Source organism: Suricata suricatta, chromosome 15, assembly GCF_006229205.1.
Source record: "Suricata suricatta isolate VVHF042 chromosome 15, meerkat_22Aug2017_6uvM2_HiC, whole genome shotgun sequence".
In the NCBI taxonomy this organism is placed as follows: Eukaryota; Metazoa; Chordata; class Mammalia; order Carnivora; family Herpestidae; genus Suricata; species Suricata suricatta.
The window spans coordinates 55,349,603-55,369,210 of record NC_043714.1 but is presented as its reverse complement, the minus strand read 5'-3'; the positions used below and the strand labels follow the sequence as shown (position 1 = coordinate 55,369,210).

The 19,608-nt window shown below is 35.4% G+C and overlaps 1 pseudogene; it reads right to left on the bottom strand.

Annotated features, from left to right (window-relative positions):
• Positions 1 to 16,124: 16,124 nt before the first annotated feature.
• On the bottom strand, positions 16,125 to 16,229 carry LOC115279575 (annotated as a pseudogene).
• Positions 16,230 to 19,608: the final 3,379 nt, after the last annotated feature.

Here is a 19,608-nt window from a genome sequence, read left to right as displayed (position 1 = left end):
GCCCCACGTAGGGCTTGAACCCATGAACCTTGAGATCATGACCTGAGCCAAAGGTGGACACTTAACCATCTGAGCCACGAAGGTACCCTATATCCTTAAGTTCACTTTTAAAATGAACCTTCTGACTTAACATGGTGCTAAAAAATATGTATTTCTTCGACTTCCCACTAAAATTGGTAGAAAGGCATGATGTCAAGAGACAGTGAATATGTAAGTTTGAAACTCATAGCACCTGGGTGGCTCAGTTGGTTGAAAGACTGACTTCGGCCCAGGCCATGATCTCATGGTTCATAAGTTCAAGTGCTACAGCAGTCTCTGTGATGACAGCTCAGAGCCTGGAGCCTGCTTTGGATTCTGAGTTTCAGTTTCTCCTGACTCCTCCCCCAAGTTTGACCTCCCACAGTATACTGGGTTTAAAAAATATAGTAGAATGTACATTATCCATTTCTTCTTTTTTATATTCTTATTATAGACCTGCTCATAATTGGCAGCCATTTTGGCATGGTTATGGGGAAATTTGTTTCTAGATCAGGATTTCTCAACCTCAGCATTATTGCCTTTTTTTATTCAGAACAATTCTTTGATGTGGGAGGTTATCCTGTGCATTTTGGCCTACTTAATAGCATCCTTGGCCTCCACTCACTAGATGCAGGTGGCATCCTCCCTGTTGTAGTGATCAAAAGTATATCCAGACATTGTCACATGTCCCTGGAAAGGAATACTGCCCCTGGTCATGAATAACAGGTTGAGGCAAACTAGATATGCCAAAGAGGAAAGTTCGGGCAGAATCTGGAATAAGGAAACTAGATCATTAACAAGATTAAAATTCAGATGGTAAACATGCTGAAAACTGGTCATGGAAGGGAATCAGATCAAATTTCAGAAAGCTTAACAAAATTCCAGAGCAGAATTTATATCCAGGGTTTATAATAGCAAGACTGGGTAGCAGTGTTCTCAGTAATAATACCAGTGTTTACAATTCCAAGAGAAGACGAAATTGCCATGCAGTGTTCTTTTGACAAAAGAAAGACCCATAAACTCACCATTATGGAAACTGGTTGTATATATTTCTGACATTCAACAATACATACTCTTTTAGTCTCACCCAAAAGTAGTATTTGTTTTCCTGACTTCATCTGCATTTGGTCAGTTTTAGCCTTCTTAGATATTGTGACGTGTACTTATCATTTTGAGGAGCAAAATTTCATGCACAAATAAAGTTATCCTTTATAATTAAGTTCATTCTTAGGTAAACAGTTCTTGGTCAGATGTACTAATATTTTATACCAGCTACTATGATTAATGGAATAGCACCTAATTATTTCTTATTTCCCATAACATCTTTAATGGAAAATGTCATCCATCAGCTACTGTACAATATTTTGATCTAAATGGTTAGATTAACCAAGTTGGCCCTGGAAAGTAAAGAAATGAATGCGTTGGTGAGGGTGTAGCTACTGGCAATTTGTTAAGATTTTTATAGCTTATATAGTTAAAATTCCCCATACTATTATGAACTGTTGTAGTTTAAGGAATTAAGTATTTTCATTAGAGATGGCTCCTGTTGTGTGAAATGCCTTCAGGAGACAAACTATGCATAATGCAAAACCTTGTGAATGAGGTATTTACTATTACAGATGAGCCGCAGACTGCCTCTTAGATTTACAGAATAACTACAAAACAACACACCCACGGATGCAGACAGGATTAAATTTATTGTGCTCCTTCAGGGCTGAGAGACAGATTTGGGACATTTTATATGTAATATGGCTTGAATTAATATATGCTTTTAATTAGTCTACCTTTCAGAAAACCTGAGAGGACATCAAATTCCCATTTGGGCACAAAGAATGTTTAAGCAAATGCACTGTCAAAACAATAGCACCATGATGCTTTTCCTAGATATTATTATGCTTTATCTCAATTAGAAGTTTTATCTTATGGATATTAGAAAGCTTGCAGAATTATGTTTCAAGCTGTACAAAGAATCATATCAAAAACATGTTTTGGGAAAGCAAATGCTGCTTGGGCTAAGCATATGTTCTCCATTCTCTCTCTTTCTTTACCTTTCCTACCATATCAACTTTACACCTACATTGGAGATATTTTGCCCAGATATTAATATTCTTGGGTTTTATGTTTTGCTATAGAAAGGATCAGGGGAAAATGCATAGGAAAAATCTTGACAAAACATTTCACTGAGCCTCATATAGATTTACTAGTCTGCATTAAGGGACCTTCTCTTTAGATTCTCTGGATTTATCATGTATACACATACAGGGTTTTAGGCATTCCAGGGGTTTCTGAGAGATCTGGTTCTTTCTGTGATCGTATGATCATCCATGTGTGAAGTGTTGTACATGATCAGAGCGCAGGGGAAATATTTCAGAATCTCAGTCATGTGCCAAAAGAAGTTCCGGGTCTTGAATAAATTTGCCTTGTGTAAACAGACTGTCCAAGGCAAATTCAATCCTACTTCTGTTTTGTGATCTCCATGGCTACAAGTGGAGATAGAGGATTTTAGGGTTATATCTATGTGGCAGAGGGGGGCAGTCTATTATTCTTTTAAATGCTTTATAAGATTTACTGGCCTTTTGTGATCATACTTTGCTGTGGTAATGAGAATAGCCACTAGACCAAAGCTGGCCCTGGGGTCTTCAGGTTCCTGAAACACTATACTAAACTGAATTTGTTTTATGAAAAATTACATGCAGCTGACTGTGCTCCCAGCCCGGATCAAGTACAGTGTGATAATAGGAAGCCTGGCTGAGATTTGGAATTGGTGTGGTTTTAGGTGAGGAGTCCTGACAAGGAGTAAGATTTGTTTAAAGAGGAATGGAGGAGAGATACTGACGGAAGTTTTTGTATCCTTGTACATAGGCAGCTGATTGTGTTGATAATCGGTCATCCATAGATTATGGAATCTTAAAACCTGTTTTCTAATCCTGGATCTTTCCCTACCGGCATTTTTCTCTTTGGTAATTTCTTAATCTCACAACTTTCTTATTTACACTGTGAAGTCATAACTCTTGACATAATTATCTTAATGAACATTAGGCACCTTGAAGATGACTAAGGAATTCGAGTTGAGCATTGAGGCTCTTCTCTATGTATAATATGAGCACAATGGACCCACATATATAGTTTTAATATATTAGGATGTGAAATTTTGAAGACAAGAACTATGTCTAATTTTACTCTGCATAATATTCAACCCAATGTGTAGTATATAGTGAATGCTATCCATGTTGCATTAATTGAATGATGATGTATATAAATCCATTTCCAAGAAGAAAGGAAAACCTCACAGAATACTGTTATACTCAGTTGTGTGCTATGGAATGGGGTATATGACACTGGAATAACTGGTTCCAAAAACATCCTAGGTACAGGTTATTAGTTCACTGACGAGAGTCTTGATTTTATGTATAGGAATTCTTTTCTTGCCAATCTTTAAACACAAAATATATCAATACACCATTTTAGATAATTTGAGGAAAATATATTACCATGATATTATGTTAATATTAAGAAATCTCTGCCTGAAGCACTTGGATTGCTCAGTTGGTTAAACATCCAATTCTTGATTTCCACTCAGGTCATGATCCCACAGTCATGGGACGAAGCCCTGCATTGGGCTCCATGCAGATACTGCTTAAGATTCTCTGTCTCTCTCTCTACTCCTCTCCCCTGCTCTCTCTAAAAATAAAAAGTATAAATAAATAAATAAATAAATAAATAAATAAATAATAAAAAGGAAATCCCTTTCACAGAAATAAATAGTTCAGTACTTTTTAAAACACATCTTAAACACTAAGAGATATTAGTGTTATAAAAGATTTTATAAATTAACATGGATATTGCACTTATAGAAGAAATTTCTCTGTTTTCCCTCCAGATGAGATTATTATATTGAACTTTGAGTTACAACATGAAAAACCTATTATAAAAGGTGACAGTAGAATAGGTAATTCATGACATTTTGTTTCTGTTTATTTGGCTGGCCTTTTCATGTACTCATCTCTTTTTTAAATTTGAGCTTAATTGTAGTTTTTGTTTTATTGGCTTCAAAACTCTTTTCTCTGTTAGCCAAGTTTTACTGTAATATTGGCATATTATTAATAAAGAAATTTAATTTCTTAGAGATAAGTAGCCATTTTAACTACATATTTTTACTATATAATGAGAACTAAATATGATTTTCTCCATCTCTATTTCTTAGGTCTTCTAAAAAATTTAAAAAAAAGTCCTCCCACTCAGACTTTAAGAATAACATAGTATAAATTTAATACTAGTTTATTTCTAAGGAAGGTGTTTAGTTTTATAGTTAATCAGCCAAAGATTAAGATTATTTATTTGAACTTTCTAGGCCAACATATTTATGGAAAATGGGAAAATTCCATGCCAGTATGATTCTATTGGGTCAGATTACAGAGTCAAGTTTGCCTCACCTACTTCCAGAGATTTCCTAGAGATTGAGACACACCTGAGGATCTCTCCTTCTTTGCAAATCTTTACCTTTCCCCGCACCTTTCAAATAATCTTTCATTCTACTTTCTAGAAAAAATTGAAGCTGTCATTCACTAGTCATCACAACAAAACTGCAAAACTACTGAAGTCTTACCCGTCATAGCATGTTTTACTTTTATGCATACATTACTTTCTTCTCCTATATAATCTCTCTAGTCTGCTTTAGATGTATCTTCTCCAAATATCAGTGCCCTCTCAATTGAATCCTTTTCACCAATACGACCTTTTCTTTCTAAAACATTGAATTGCATTTCCCCTTCACAGCCATACTTTTAAAAAACTCTTCTCATGTTTTTTCTTCCTTCACTTGTTTCTCAATCTACTACTCCTAAAGTAGCTCTCCCTGACACTAACAACCCTCTCTATGTTGCTGAATCCAAAGGACTGATTTCAAAATTGATCTAATGTAATTCTCAATGGATTTGAGTATTCCATCCATCCATAAGCTTTCATTATGCTGCACTTTTCTGGTAGGTTTAGTCCTAAACGTCTGGTAATTCTTTGTCAACCACAGTTGGTAGTTGATTTTCTTCTAACTGGTAATTAAATATTAAAAGCAAAAGTTTGTTGCACCCAAACCTATAAGATACCTAGGAATAAACCTAACCACAGAGGTAAAAGATCTATACTCTGAAAACTGTGGAACACTTATGAAAAGACATTGAAGATGACAGGAAAAAAAATGTAAAAATAAGTTTGTTTAAGACCCCCTTGGTGCATATTTTCTCCACAGCCTTAGTCAAACCTTTGGTTTCAGTCAATATCTGTATTTTCAAGACCTCCTACTTTTTATATCCTTTTTTCCTGAAGTGTAATAGATTCCACTCTTAATTCTGCATCTTTACTTGGATGATCCCCTTATTTCCCCTTCAGTCTCCATTTGCAGGTCATCACCAAATAGTGCATATTTTGTTTTCCTGCATCACTGCTGTGATGGTGCAAGTACAGACAGACACAAGTCATTATTCATAATATAATAAACTTTTAACTAATTTCACTGCATCCATGTTCATCTACTTATATTCTGTCTTACAGGTTACCACCAGAATAACCGCTAAAAATCTCAAAGTTTATTTTACTCTCCATTACACACTTCATAACTTTCAAAAACCATCATTGCTCATTGGATAAAGAGTAAATATCTCAAATGAGGCTGTGCCTCAAGCATATTCTCTATGATATGCCTAGTCTCTGCATATCCTTCCACATCTGCTAGTAACCCCAACTTTTTCTCTAAACTTGAGATGTACTGGCCTCCTGTTACTTCCTCAGATCCTTACACAAGGTTTGTGCATGAGTTGTAGACTCTGCTCAGAAAATTCTTCTTTCAACCCCATCACTTCACTTATGTTTAGTTCAAGCATACTCCTTACATAATTTTTTTCCTGACCCCTTACTTTAGTCAGATTCACTTTTAATATTTTTAATTAATCAAGCCATTTATTTATTTTTCCCGTTTTATTGATGTACAGTTGCCAAATAAAATTGCATGTATTTAAGGTGTATAATATGATGATTTGATATACATACATCCTGCAAAATGATTCCCATAATCAAGCTAACTAACACAGCCATCACCTCACATTATTGACATTTTTTGTCTGTGGTTAAGAACATTTAAGATCTATTCTCTTAGCAAATTTCAGGTATACAAGGCGGTATTATTGACTAAGTCACCAGCTGTTCATTAGATCTTTAGATCTTATGCATCTTATAACTAAAAGTTTGTACCTTTTGACCAACATCTGCCTATTCCCCCACCCCCACCACTTCCCAGCCCCTCGCAGTGACCACTCTACTCTCTGCTTATGTGAGTTTGACTTTATATTCCACATGTAAGGGAGATTGTACAGTACTTTGCTTTCTGTGTTTGGTTTATTTCATCTGGCATAATATCCTCCAGGTTCATCCATGTTGTTGTAAACAGCAGGATTTACTCTTTTATATATGGCTAAATAATTTTTCATTATATATATATACCACATTTTCTTTACCCATTCATCTGCTGGACACTTGGGTTTTTGCATGTTTTGCATGCAATATTGTGAATAATATTGGATGCAATGAATGTGGATGTGCATATATCTCTTTAAGATATTAATTTTATATTTTTTGATATATACCAGAAGTGGGATTGATGGGTCATATGACTGTTCTGTTTTTAATTTTTTCAAGGAAACCCTATACTGTTCTCCCTAATGGCTATACTATATTCCTAACTCAGTGTACAAGAATTCTCATTTCCCCACACCCTGACACTTATTATCTATTGTCTTTTTGATAATTGCCATCCTAACAAATGTGAGGTGATTTCTCCCAGTTTTGATTTGCATTTCCCTTATGGTTAGTGATAATGAGTATCTTTTCATACACCTATTGTATGTAAGTCTGTATGTATCTGTAAGTCCTTTTTGGAAAAATGTCTAATATTCTTTCTTAAAATCATGTTCCTTTACTCCTACTTATCTTAGTTCATATGCATACTTTTCCTCATATCTGAAATTTTTCATTTCTGCATCCCACACACACATCGTCACTAGTGTTGTTTAATGCTTTTTTGAGGTATAACTGATATACCAAATTGGATACATTTAATGTTTATATCTTAATGACTTTGGATATATGCAGACATCCTTAATACCATTTACTATAATCAAGATAAATAACATATCTGTCACCTTTCCTTGTATTCTTTTGTGTGTGTGTATTGTTTTGTTTGTTTGTTGAAAAAAACACACTTAGCATGACATCTATTTTCCTCATGTATTTTAAAGGGCATAATACATTACTAGTAAATACAGGTACTCTGTTGTATGGTAGATCACTAGAACTTACAATACATTATACGTCAATACCACAGGACTCGGCAGGAATTCTCTTCTTGGTATATACCCTAAAGAGTTCTGCTGCTGTTCAAACAAAACTTGTACATGAATGTATGTCACAGCACTATTTATAATAACTTAAATGTAGAAATAACCCACGTCCATCAACTGCTAAATGGGTAAACAAAATGTGGTACATCTATGCTGTGATGTTATCTCAGCCATTAAAATAAATGAAATACAGATAAATGCTGCAAGTTGGATCAACATTGTAAGTAGGCTGAGTGAAAAAAAAAGCCAGAGTTGATAAATTCATAGAGAAAACAAACAGATTAGTATCAGGGGTTTGGGGGAGGATTGTATTGGGAGTGACTGCTTAATGGGAATGGGGTGTCCTTGTCACATGATGAAGTATCCTGGAACTAGAGAGTGGTGATCGTTTCTCACCATTGTGAATATATTAAAAGTCATGGAATTGTACACTTTAAAATGGTAAAATTGTTAAATTTTTATATATTTTAATACCATATGCATTTTCAGTTATGTAGGGGAAAAAGACACATTAATTTTGTATTCAGTTTTATCTGACTTTTAATCCCAGATCCATTACTTAAAACCATGGGCCCATGAGGAGGCTACTTTTATTTTAGAATCATTAATTAATTGACAATATCATAGAGGGTTATTCAGTGAGCAGATATTTATTGAATTGGACAGTGTATGAATCTTTGGTGAAAAGGGAACAAAATCAACATTGACTTTCATTCTAATGAAGCTTACTGTCTAACAGAGGAAATAATGAGTTAAGTTACTATAGAAATAGAACTATTATATAATCTAGTTAATATGTGTTATTGTTTAAATTAGACATATTGAAAATATCCAGTGAAAAATGAATACAAAATATTATTATTATTAAGCTTCTAATTTTCGTATTAAAACTAATTCTATTTCACAGAGTGGATATGTCATTGCATCCATCTTGAAAATATGTAGAGTGAGTCACAAGGAGTTGACATCCTGATATTTATTGCTAGTTCAGTGGGAGCCACCAACATCTCTGAGAGTGTTAATATATATTTATGCAGATGTGAAAGCACATTCACACGTGTACTATACACACACAAACAGAACACTGTTGCTGAAGATAACCAGAATTCATTTTTGTCATGTCTGAAAATAGCTTATTCTAGCATATGTTTTCAAATCATCTTACTTTTCCTGTGTTTATTTTCTGTATTCAATTTAAGGGGGTCTCATAAAGCCATAATGGCCTTTATGAACTATGTAATAATCTGAAATCTTTATGTTCTTTTCAAACATAATATCAAATCTGACATCTTGGAGGGTATTCTGAGATCCCAATTCCATGCACAGTATTTGGGTCAAATGTCTTGCTGGTATCCGGCTACTTCTACTTAAAACCAGGTAGAGGCCCTTGTTGATAAGCTGTTTATGTTGGAATCACAAGGAGAAACAAATTAAACTAATCATATATTTTAACAAACTTTTTAAAACAATATTTTATTGTCAAATTGATTTCCATACAACACCCAGTGCTCTTCCTCTATCACCACCACCCTTTTCCCCCCTCCCGCTTCCCCTTCAACCCTCAGTTAGTTTTCAGCATTCAATAGTCTTTCAAGTGTTGAGTCCCTCTCTCTCCCCAACTCTCTTTCCCTCTTCCCCTCCCCCTGGTCCTCCATTAGGTTTCTCCTGTTCTCCTGTTAGACCTATGAGTGCAAACATATGGTATCTATCCTTCTCTGCCTGACTTATTTCACTTAGCATGACACCCTCGAGGTCCATCCACTTTCCTACAAATGGCCAGATTTCATTTTTTCTCATTGCCATGTAGTACTCCATTGTGTATATATACCACATCTTCTTGATTTTAACAAACTATTATATAATAGGCACAATGTAAAAGCAATAAACATTTGAATTCTAACATGACAGTGATACATTTTTGGCAAATGGCAGAGCTTCATGAGTCCCAACATTATTCCTAGTATTGCACCTTATTTTAACATAGTACAGTATACTTGTACTGCTGGCAAAACAGGAGCTTCTGAATCATTTCAATCAGCTAACTATAAATTCTGACAATGAAATAATCACCAATCCCTTTCTTTTGTGCTATGCTGGCATAATTTAAGTATTTGAGCAGTCATTTGTTAAGTGATCTATCTGCATAGATTTAGGCTTTCCAAGACACTACTGACATCTGTTAATGTGCTCACATGAGTAATGTTTTCCTTGCACAGACATATACTTAGCCTTTAGTGTTTTCAGGTGATTCCCATATAAAGTCAAGATTTTGCAGCAAGTATTATTACTATCAATAGAGCAAATCAGTTTTCTCCTGTTAATCTTTAAAAATTAAAAAAATCACAATATATAATTTGTGCTAGACCATGGTTATGTGATATATAAGGACATCAGTGGTGATATATTATTAATTTATCATGTTGAACCTTTTTCTCAAAGCTGTCAATATTTTTTCTCTAACTTGTATTCCTAATTTTGGAGCATAGAAACTCCTTTAATTTTGGGGAAATGCTCCTTTTTCACTTAAAACCTACAATCTATAGATGTGGAAAATCTTGCTTATCCTGAGCACAGCTGATTGATAGCATTTTTAAGCACTTTACTTATATTCAATTATCTCATGACATTTGTATTGGATAGGCACTAATAGTATCCACACTTTACTACAGGGAATTATAAGGTCCAGAAAAATTAAATAACTTACCAAAGTCACATGATTAATAAGTAACAGAGATGGGATTTGAATATAAGAATTTGCTTTTTTCTGAGTTCAGTCTCTTTCTTTGCTTCAAGCCAAGTTAGTTTTTAGGCCTGCTTGGAGAGCTCTAACAAATTACCATGGACTGGGTGACTTAAACAAAAAATTTACTTCTTCCATTTCTAGAAACTGTGGTGCCAGCAGTCAAGATGCCAGCAGATTTGGTTTTGGTGAGAATTCTCTTCCTGGTTTGCCATCTTCTTGTTTCTTGACACAGTGGATACACAGAGAAAAGAAAGCTCTCTCTTGTATCCTATAAGGGCACTAATGAGTTGTACCATGTGCTTTCCACTCTCATGACCTACTTACCTCCCAAAGGCCCTATATTCAAATACCATCACACTGGGAAACGCTTTTTTAAATGTGAAATCTGGGGAGATACAAACATGAAGTCCCTAACACTAGTCAAAGGTCTTCCTTGAATGTTTCACATTAGAGCTCAATGTGGGAAGGTCTGAGTCTAGTATTTGCCAGGAGGCCATATTTCCTACCTGTAGAGAAAGGCAGCCTGAGAAAATGAAGCCAGTGTGAAAAAACAAAGCATGTTGAGAGAAAGAGTACTGGGAACATTAAAGATTTTTTCTGGCTGCTCTGGAGACCACTTGCATGCTAGCATTTTCTGATCTTTGGATAGTAAGTTTCCCTTCTGGCAATTGAAATAGATTTTCTAATGAACTAATCTAACACAATGTTTTAACAGGAGCAGGAAGGCTTGTTGGGCACTAAAAAATGCAAAGGTGTTTGGCAGCAAGTTTACAGAGGCAACAGGAATAGGGGGCAGACGCTGCAGGGTTTTGTAGACCACTGTACATTCATATTTAGGGTGAAATTGGGAACCAATTCAGGGTTTTAAGGAGAGATATGTGTTTTGGAAGACTCCCTCTGAGTGCTAAGTTTTGTATCAGAATGAAGGAAAGAAGAAGGGAGACAAACTTGGAGGCCCCTGCAATAAATCAAGTGAGAAATGTTGTTCATGAACTAGAGTGGTGACAGTGGAGAGAATGAAATGCAAGGTGGAACCAGGTGAAACTGCATGTCTTAGTAGAGTGTAAGAGAAATTGACAGTCTAGGATGACTCCCAAGGATTTTAGTTTGAGTAACCAAAATTTTGGAGTCACCATTAAGTAAAATGGAGAAGATTGTATGAGATGTTTTTAGAGGGAAGATCAGGATTTTAAGAATAAATGATCAGAAGGAGTGGTCAATAGTATCAAACATACAGTTAATCTGTAAAATAAAGGCTGAATAAATACCATATAGATCTGATTAGTAAATGGTGAATTTGTGAGAGCTGATGGTACCTAAGATATAAGATTGTAAAATCAGAAATAAAAAATGATAGGTAAGGATATGGAAATAGTGTTGAATGTCATCATTTTCAAGAAATATAGTTCTAAAGAAATGGAGATACAATTCTAGGAAGAGAAGGGCAGAGGATTGGGGAGGATGCTCAAGTATAATTTTATAGAAATGGAAAAAATGGTTTCTTACATATTTCAAAAATACATTTCATTATACATATTTACATTTCTTGTATGTGTGCTATGCATATGGCTATAATTTAACTGAGAAGTGTACAATATTATCCTGCTTTTCAGAATATTTATCTCAGGATGAGTTAAATCAGGAGAAATTTTCAGTGAACATGACTTTTTCACCTTAACAAATTATAACGGAAGTAGACTTTCTTGGGCACTCTCCAATATGATTAAACTAATGAAATGTAATATCTGTGAGAACATCTACTTTCCTCTACCTATTACTCTGTGTTTCCTGAATCTTTGACACTCCTCAGAAATGTTTGCAATCTGCTGGTGACAGAATGTTTTTAAAAAGTAATAACAGTCTATTAGTGACACAGTCCTTGGACTTAGTTATATGTTGTATTACCTCACTTTCACTCAGGTAATCATTTTTTCCCAAGTGATGTTAGAATAATTCATTCTAACTCTTTCCTAAGGTTCTTTGGGGTGAATGCGACATTTTAGAGTCACTATTGTTATTTTTAAAGCAAGAACATAAAAATTGTTACTGTTTCCCTTGTGCTGTAGAAATTGATCACTGACCAAAACAGCTGTTTTCTCCTTCCAGAGTGAAAGAATTCAGTTTTTTGATGGGTACTAACTGTTCAAAGTAAGTCTTTTACTTCCCAAACCTCTTTGTTCCACGTGATTGAAATACGACTAATTTGGGATCAAAGGCATGAATCGAATTACAGGCAGACCTTGTTTTATTGAGCTTTGCAGTTCTTGTGGGATTTTGTTGTTGTTGTCATAGTTGTTATGGTTTTTACAAATTGAAGGTTTATGGCCACACTGCATTGACCAAGTGTATTGGCCCCATTTTTCCAACAGCATTTGCTCACTTTGGTTCTCTGTATCACTATTTGGTAATTCTCCTAATATTTCAGACTTTTTCCTTATTATTATATCTGTTAGGGTGATCTGTGATCAGTGATCTTTGATATACTATTGTAATTGTCTCGGGGTGCCATGAGCCACACCTACATAGGACGGCAAACTTAATTCATAAATGTATGTGTCCCGACTACTACACCAGCTAGCCATTCCACCATCTCTTCTCTCCTCAAGTCTTCCTATTCCCTGAGACTCAACAATTAGTTAATAACCCTAAGATGGTCTCTAAGTGTTTAAGTAAAAGAAAGAATCACACATCTGTCACTCTAAATCAAAAGGTAGAAATGATTATGCTTAGTGAAGACGGTATGTCAAAAGTCATTTAAGGCAGAAAGCTAGAGAGCCCTTACACCAAAGAATTATGTGAGTTGCGAATGAAAAGGAAGAGTATTTGAAGGAAATTAAAAGTGCTACCTCTGTGAACACACAAATGATAAGAAAGAAAAACAGCCTTATTGCTGACATGGAAAAAGTTTGAGTGATCCAGATAGAAAATCAAGCCAATCACATCATTCCCTGAAGCCAAAACCTAATCCTAAGCAAAGCCCTAACCCTCTTCAATTCTGTGAGGGCTAAGGGAAGCTACAGAGTAAAGTTTGAAGTTGGCAGAGGTTAGTTCATTAAGTTTAATGAAAGAAGCAATCTCCATAACATAAAAGTGCAAGATGAAGCAGCAAGTGCTGATGTAGAAGCTACAGTAAGTTATTTAGAAGACCTAGCTAAGGTAATTAATGAAGGTGGCTACACCAAACAGACTTTTGATATAGACAAGACATCTTTCTATTGGAAGAAGATGCCATCTAGGACTTCCCTAACTAGAGAGAAGAAGTCAATGCTGGATTCAAAGCTTCAAAGGACAAGCTGATTCCTGGTAGGGTCTAATGCAGCTGATGACTTTAAATTAAAGCCAGTGCTCATTTATCATGTTGAAAATCTAAGAGCCCTTAAGAACTGTGTGAACTCTACTCTGTCTGTGCTGTATAAATGGAACAACAAAGCCTGGATGACAGCACTTAGTTTGCAACATGTTTTACTAAATATTTTAAGCTCACCATTGGGAACTACTGCTCAGAAAAAAGATTCCTTCCAAAGTATTACCACTCATGGACAATGCATCTGGTCCTCGAAGAGCTCTGATGCAGATGTGCAGAGATTAATGTTTTTTTCATGCCTGCTAAAAAATATCCATTCTGTAGTCCATGAATCAGAGAGTAATTTCAACTTCTAAGTCTTTTTATGTAAGAAATACATTTTTTTAAACTGTGGGTGCCATAAAGAGTGATTCCTTTGATAGATTTGGATAAAGTACATTGAAAACCTTCAGGAAAGGATTCACCATTGTAGGTGCCATTAAAAACATTTGTGATTCATGTGGGGAGAGGTCAAAAGATCGACATGATATTTTGATATTCCAAAATTTAGAAAAAGTTAATTCTAATCCTCATGGATGGCTTCATGGGGTTTAAGACTTCGATGCAGAAAGAAACACAGATGTGGTAGAAACAGCAAGAGAAGGTGACTTAGAGGTGGAGCCAAAGGATGGCACTGAGTTGCTATAATCTTTGAAAAAAAATCTCATGTTGTTTTATGGATGAGCAAAGAATGTAGTTTTTGGGATGGGATATACTCCTGGTGAAGGTTCTGTGAAAACTGTTGAAATGGCAACAAAGGATTTAGAATATTACATAAACTTGGTTGATGAAGCAGCAGCAGAGTTTGAGATGATTGGCTCCAATTTTGAATGAAGTTTACTGTGGGTAAAATACTATATGACAGCGCTGCATGCTACCGAGAAAGAAGTCTTTTGTGAAAGAAGAAGTCAATCCATGGGGCAAAATTCATTGTGGTCTTATTTTAAGAAGTTGCCACAACCTCCTCAGCCTTCAGCAACCACCACCAATTCAGTTAGCAGCCATCCACATCGAGGCAAGACCCTCTACCAGCAAAAAGATTATGTATGACTTGCTGAAAGCTCAGATCGTGTTTACCATTTTTTAAGCAATAAAGTATTTCTAATTAAGTAATATATGTTGTTTTTTAGGGATAAGGCCATTGCACACTTAATAGACTAGAGTATAATGTAAATATAACTTTTATATGCATTGGGAAACCAAAAAACGCATTTGGCTCCCTTCATTGTGATATTTGCTTTATTACAGTCATCTGGAACTGAACCCACAATATCTCTAAGGCATGGCTGTAGTCTTGTGGCAGTTTCTTGGAACTTTCTTTAAATTACATTTGACTCATGCCCTTTTTTCCTTTCTCTTTATTTCTTCCCAGGTCTTATTGCCTAAAATAGGATATTATTATTACAATTTTATCCATTATCATGTGCCTGAGGAGAAGTCCCTACTGTAGGAGGGGAAAATAATCACTTAGAATGAGCTGCATCCCTGATGACTCTGGGGACCAGAACTAATATGGCACCTCTGAACTTTTTTGTGCAGGAGATTGAAATAGTTTTCACTTATTTAAGCCATTGTTTGTGGCCTTTATAATTTATGACTGAATCTTAAATGATGTACCATGATTCTCATCATGAAATTTTACAACACTGAATAAGACTTTTAAGTAATTCATAATTACTATACTATTTCTATCATGTACTTAATAGCCATATTTTAATACTTCCTCTAAGCTTTTTTTAAGTTTTATATATGCTGAGAAAAATGTGTAGTCATTAAGAGAATTTAGCTGTATAACCTGCACCCAGATAAAGAAATAGAACAGAAACAGTGCACCAAAAGATCTCATATAACCTCTAGGATTTCACCATTTGAAGATAAATACTAAATTCACATTCAGTAATGTCTGTTGGTTTTGCTGCTTTTGAAATGCATATATTAAGACTTATTCTGACAAGATCGGGCACGTTCAGGGTGGTATGGCTGTAGACTATTAAGGCTTATTCTGTATGGAGTCTTCCTTTTTGCAGAAAGGTCTGGTCTCCTTCACTCAATGTTATACTTACAAGATCCATGTGGTTTCACATAGCAATTGCTTATTCATTGTACTCTTGTATAGCTAGCTTTCCACTGTGTGAAAAAATATATATAGTTAATATGGAGGTGTGCCATCTAGATATTCTTCAAGAAAGGACGTGCTGAACAGCTGCTGGGAGTATGGTCAGCAGACAGCCTTCAGCTCTCAGTACCTTCAGGGTCTGCCTTGGTTGCAGGGAACCACTTTTTACAGAGCTCACATACTTTCCTAGGAAGCTTCCATCTGCTAAGGTTTGGAGTATAAAAACCTGGCCTTTTGGTTTCAATAATAGACAGTATGAAGGGCAGTACTCACTCCAGATCCCACTCTCCCATGGTTTGCTGAGGTTATGTCAGACCTGCATTATAGTTTAGTCCCTCTTCCCAATCATATTTCTTTTTCCTCCCCTTAACAGATATTGATCCCTAATAAACATCTTGTCTCAGTGCCTATTTCCAGACATCCAGTGGGAGTTGGTACCAAGGAAACAGGACATAAAATGGGGTTTCAGCAATGGATCACTACTGTTTAATTGGCCATGAAGACTCCCTTTCTGGTGATAGGTGGAGCACAGACAACTCCAAGTACAAAGTCATGGCCCAATTATTGAACTGATAAGAACAGATACTACACTTGATCTTAGCCAAAAGGCCGAGAAGCGATTGGCCCAATTATTGAAATGTTCACCTTTAGTGAACTAGGAGAATGTCACTGGTGGAAGAGAAGGAATCAAGTATTGTAAGGAAAGTATAGCAATAAGAAAAATGGGCCAAAGAGCTATTGCTGATTATCATTGCTGCTCTAGAACAATGGTTTTTAATTAGGGGCAAGTTTGCTCTTACTCTCTCTTCCCTGTCATTAAATGGTGATTGTGAAGTGAATCACATCAGAATCATCATTCCATAGAGTTGAGGGGCCAAGACATAAGTCATTGTGAATGGAAGTTGTTTATCTGTGATCAAGCACAAGTAGGAGAAGAGGGCCAAGCAAGCAGCATGAGCAGGTATCCAAGGATCCCAGGTCTGTCCCTCCCTCCGCTTACACTGTAGCTATGTGTGGAGTCTCTTACAACTAACTAAAAGAGGAGGGAACAAAAATAAGTAAGTTTGGCTGACAGATGATTGACTTGAAAATTGAGAGTAACTTTGATAGTAACTAAAGTACAGGCCCATTCAAGAGTGGCCATGAAAGAGATTAGTGAAGAATAATTCTCCCACAAGGAAGAACTTCAGGTCATGCCCTTGCCATCCTATTGTGAATGTGTGGAAGAAGTATCCAAAGATTGAAATATATGTATAGACTCATGGGTGGTGCTAAATAGTATTGAGGGCTAGTTAAAAACCTGGAAGAAAATAAAATTAAAAATTTTTAAATGGAGAAATAGGAAGTGTGGAGTAAAGGCATATAAATGGACATAGGAGAATGGTAACAAAGAATGAAGAATCTGTATAGCATGCATATGCATACTAGAAGGCATGAATAGGCACTAAATAAGGATATAGCCCCCCACCAATAAAATGCAAGTTGACCAGCCAGTCCTTGCCATCAACTTCTCCAATCCTGGAACTAGGGTACACAATGGAAGTATCCATGATGGCAGAGATGGTAGCTACACATAGGTTCCATGACATGGGCTTCCACTTTCCAAGGCTGACCTAGTTACCATTGCTACCAAATAATCCAACCTTCCAGGAACAGAGACTAGTACTGAATTACAAATATGTCACTATTCCTTAAGGGGGCAAATTGGCTAGTTGGTTGCAAATTGACCATTTGAGTCCTTCCATCTTGGAAGAATCAGCAGTTCATTGTCATAGAAATAAACATGGATTATGAGAATGGATTTGCCTTTCTGCTTGCATGTCCACAACCAGCACCACTGTTAAAGGTGATTTGAAGCCGGTGATCTACATACATGGGATTCCACATAATGTTTCTTCAGAACAGGGGACACTTATTTTAGCAAAATAAATACAGGATTGGGTCCCATTACAATCTTATTGATCAATTTCTCTCATGCTTAATGTAGTTTGAGTACTAGTTAAGAAATTCTGAGTATTTCAAAGTCATGAAGATATTCTTCTCGGTATTTACTAAAAGCTTTATTGTTTTACATTTCATATTTAGATCTACAACACATCTGGAATTGATTTTCTATGAATGGTATGAAGTAAGGGCAATTTTTTTTTCTTTTTCCATATGGATATTCAATTGACCCACCACCATTTATTGAAAAGTTCATCCCTTTCTTTCTATGCCACTTCATCACCTTCATTATAAATAAAAATCTGAATATGTTTTGGAATTCTATTTTTCTCCATTGTTTGATGACACAATCTTGTTCCAATATATACTGTCTCATTCCTTATTGTTTTATTAAGTGTCTAATAGTGTAAATTATCCAGCTTTTTCAAGTTCATCATGACTCTTCTGGTTCCTTTTTATCTCCCTAGAAATTGTACATTGATTTTCCTAAATTTCTACACAAGATACAAAACTTAATAAGAATTTTATTCTGATTTCATTAAATGTATAGATCAATTGAGGAGAATTAACTTTTATAATATTCAGTCTTATCATCCATCAATATTTATTAAGTCCTCTTAATTTTTAATTCTTTAACAAATTAAAAACAATTTAACAATTTCCATTTTTATATCACCTAAGCTGTCTATATCCCATTGCAATTTGCACTTCACTGCTTAAGGATTGACTGAAACTTTTTTTTTTAGTGTTTATTTACTTATTTTGAGAGATAGAGCACATGTGTGAGCAGGGAAAGGGCAGAGAGAGAGGGAGAGAGAGAATCCCAAGCAGGCACCACACTGTCAACACAGAGTTCAACGCTGGGCTTGATCTTCCTAACTATGAAATCATGGCCTGAGCCAAAATCAGGAGTCTGATGCTTAACCAGCTGAGTCACCCAGGTGCCTCTGACTGAAACTTTTCTAATCAAGTTCATCTGTGGTTGTATCTATATACAGAGGGGCCTTTTGCTCCTTATTCTGCTTAGCTACAAATTTTTGATACTGATTGTTTACTATTTCCTCCATTATGAACGTTTTATCCATTTGGCTTCTAGTCATAATCTTTTTCTGCACTTCTCCCTACTGTTAGGAATGATCTCTTTTAGGTTTTTTTCCAGTTCTTTGCCATCTTTTAAATGTCACTACAATGCAGGACTCTATCTTAAATCTGTTCTTTATGCAATTTACATATGCTGCTGGGTGATTCAACCCATTCCATTTGTTGGAATTATAAATGAGATGAAGATTGTTAGCAGTTTTTAAGATATCCAGTTCAAATCCCTTACTAGGCATTAGACCACATATCAAACTGTTTATGAATAGATGTCTCAAGGGATATCAAGATCAATATATCCCGAATGAAACTTATAATCTAATTTTCCCAGCTTAAGCCTTCTCATATGTTTCCTATTTTAGTTAATGACATCTCAGTCATCCCATTTTCAGGAGTATTAACATAATCATGACCAATTTCTCTTCTTTCTCAAACTCAAAATCCAATGAATAACCTGATAGTTTTTCTTTTAATTCTTTGGCATTACTCTCTCTCTCTCTCTCTCTCTCTCTCTCTCTCTCTCTCTCTCTCTCTCTCTCTCCCCTATGTAATATTACAGTTATAATGTTTTTTAAAAATCATAAAAGCAACAGGAAAAAATAGACTGTTAACCTATAATGTAACAGCAAATAGAGTTACAGCCAACTTCTCATGAGTAACAACAACTCCCAGCTCGGGAGACAGGTGGAAATGTCTTTGCAGTGCTCATAGTAATCATTGATCTGGACATGTTTTATACAGAAATAATTTATCAGTGTTTCAAGGGTCAGGGTGAAATACTGACATTATTAATTATGCAAAACAAAACAAAGTTGTTATTTACAGAAAAATAACAAACCGAATCAAGATTAAATGTGAATAGATTTAATGACCAGCAGAATTAATTGATAGAGCAAATAAAAAATTTAATCAAGAGAGAAGAGCAAAGACTTGGAAATGTTGGGAAATCTAAATATGTACA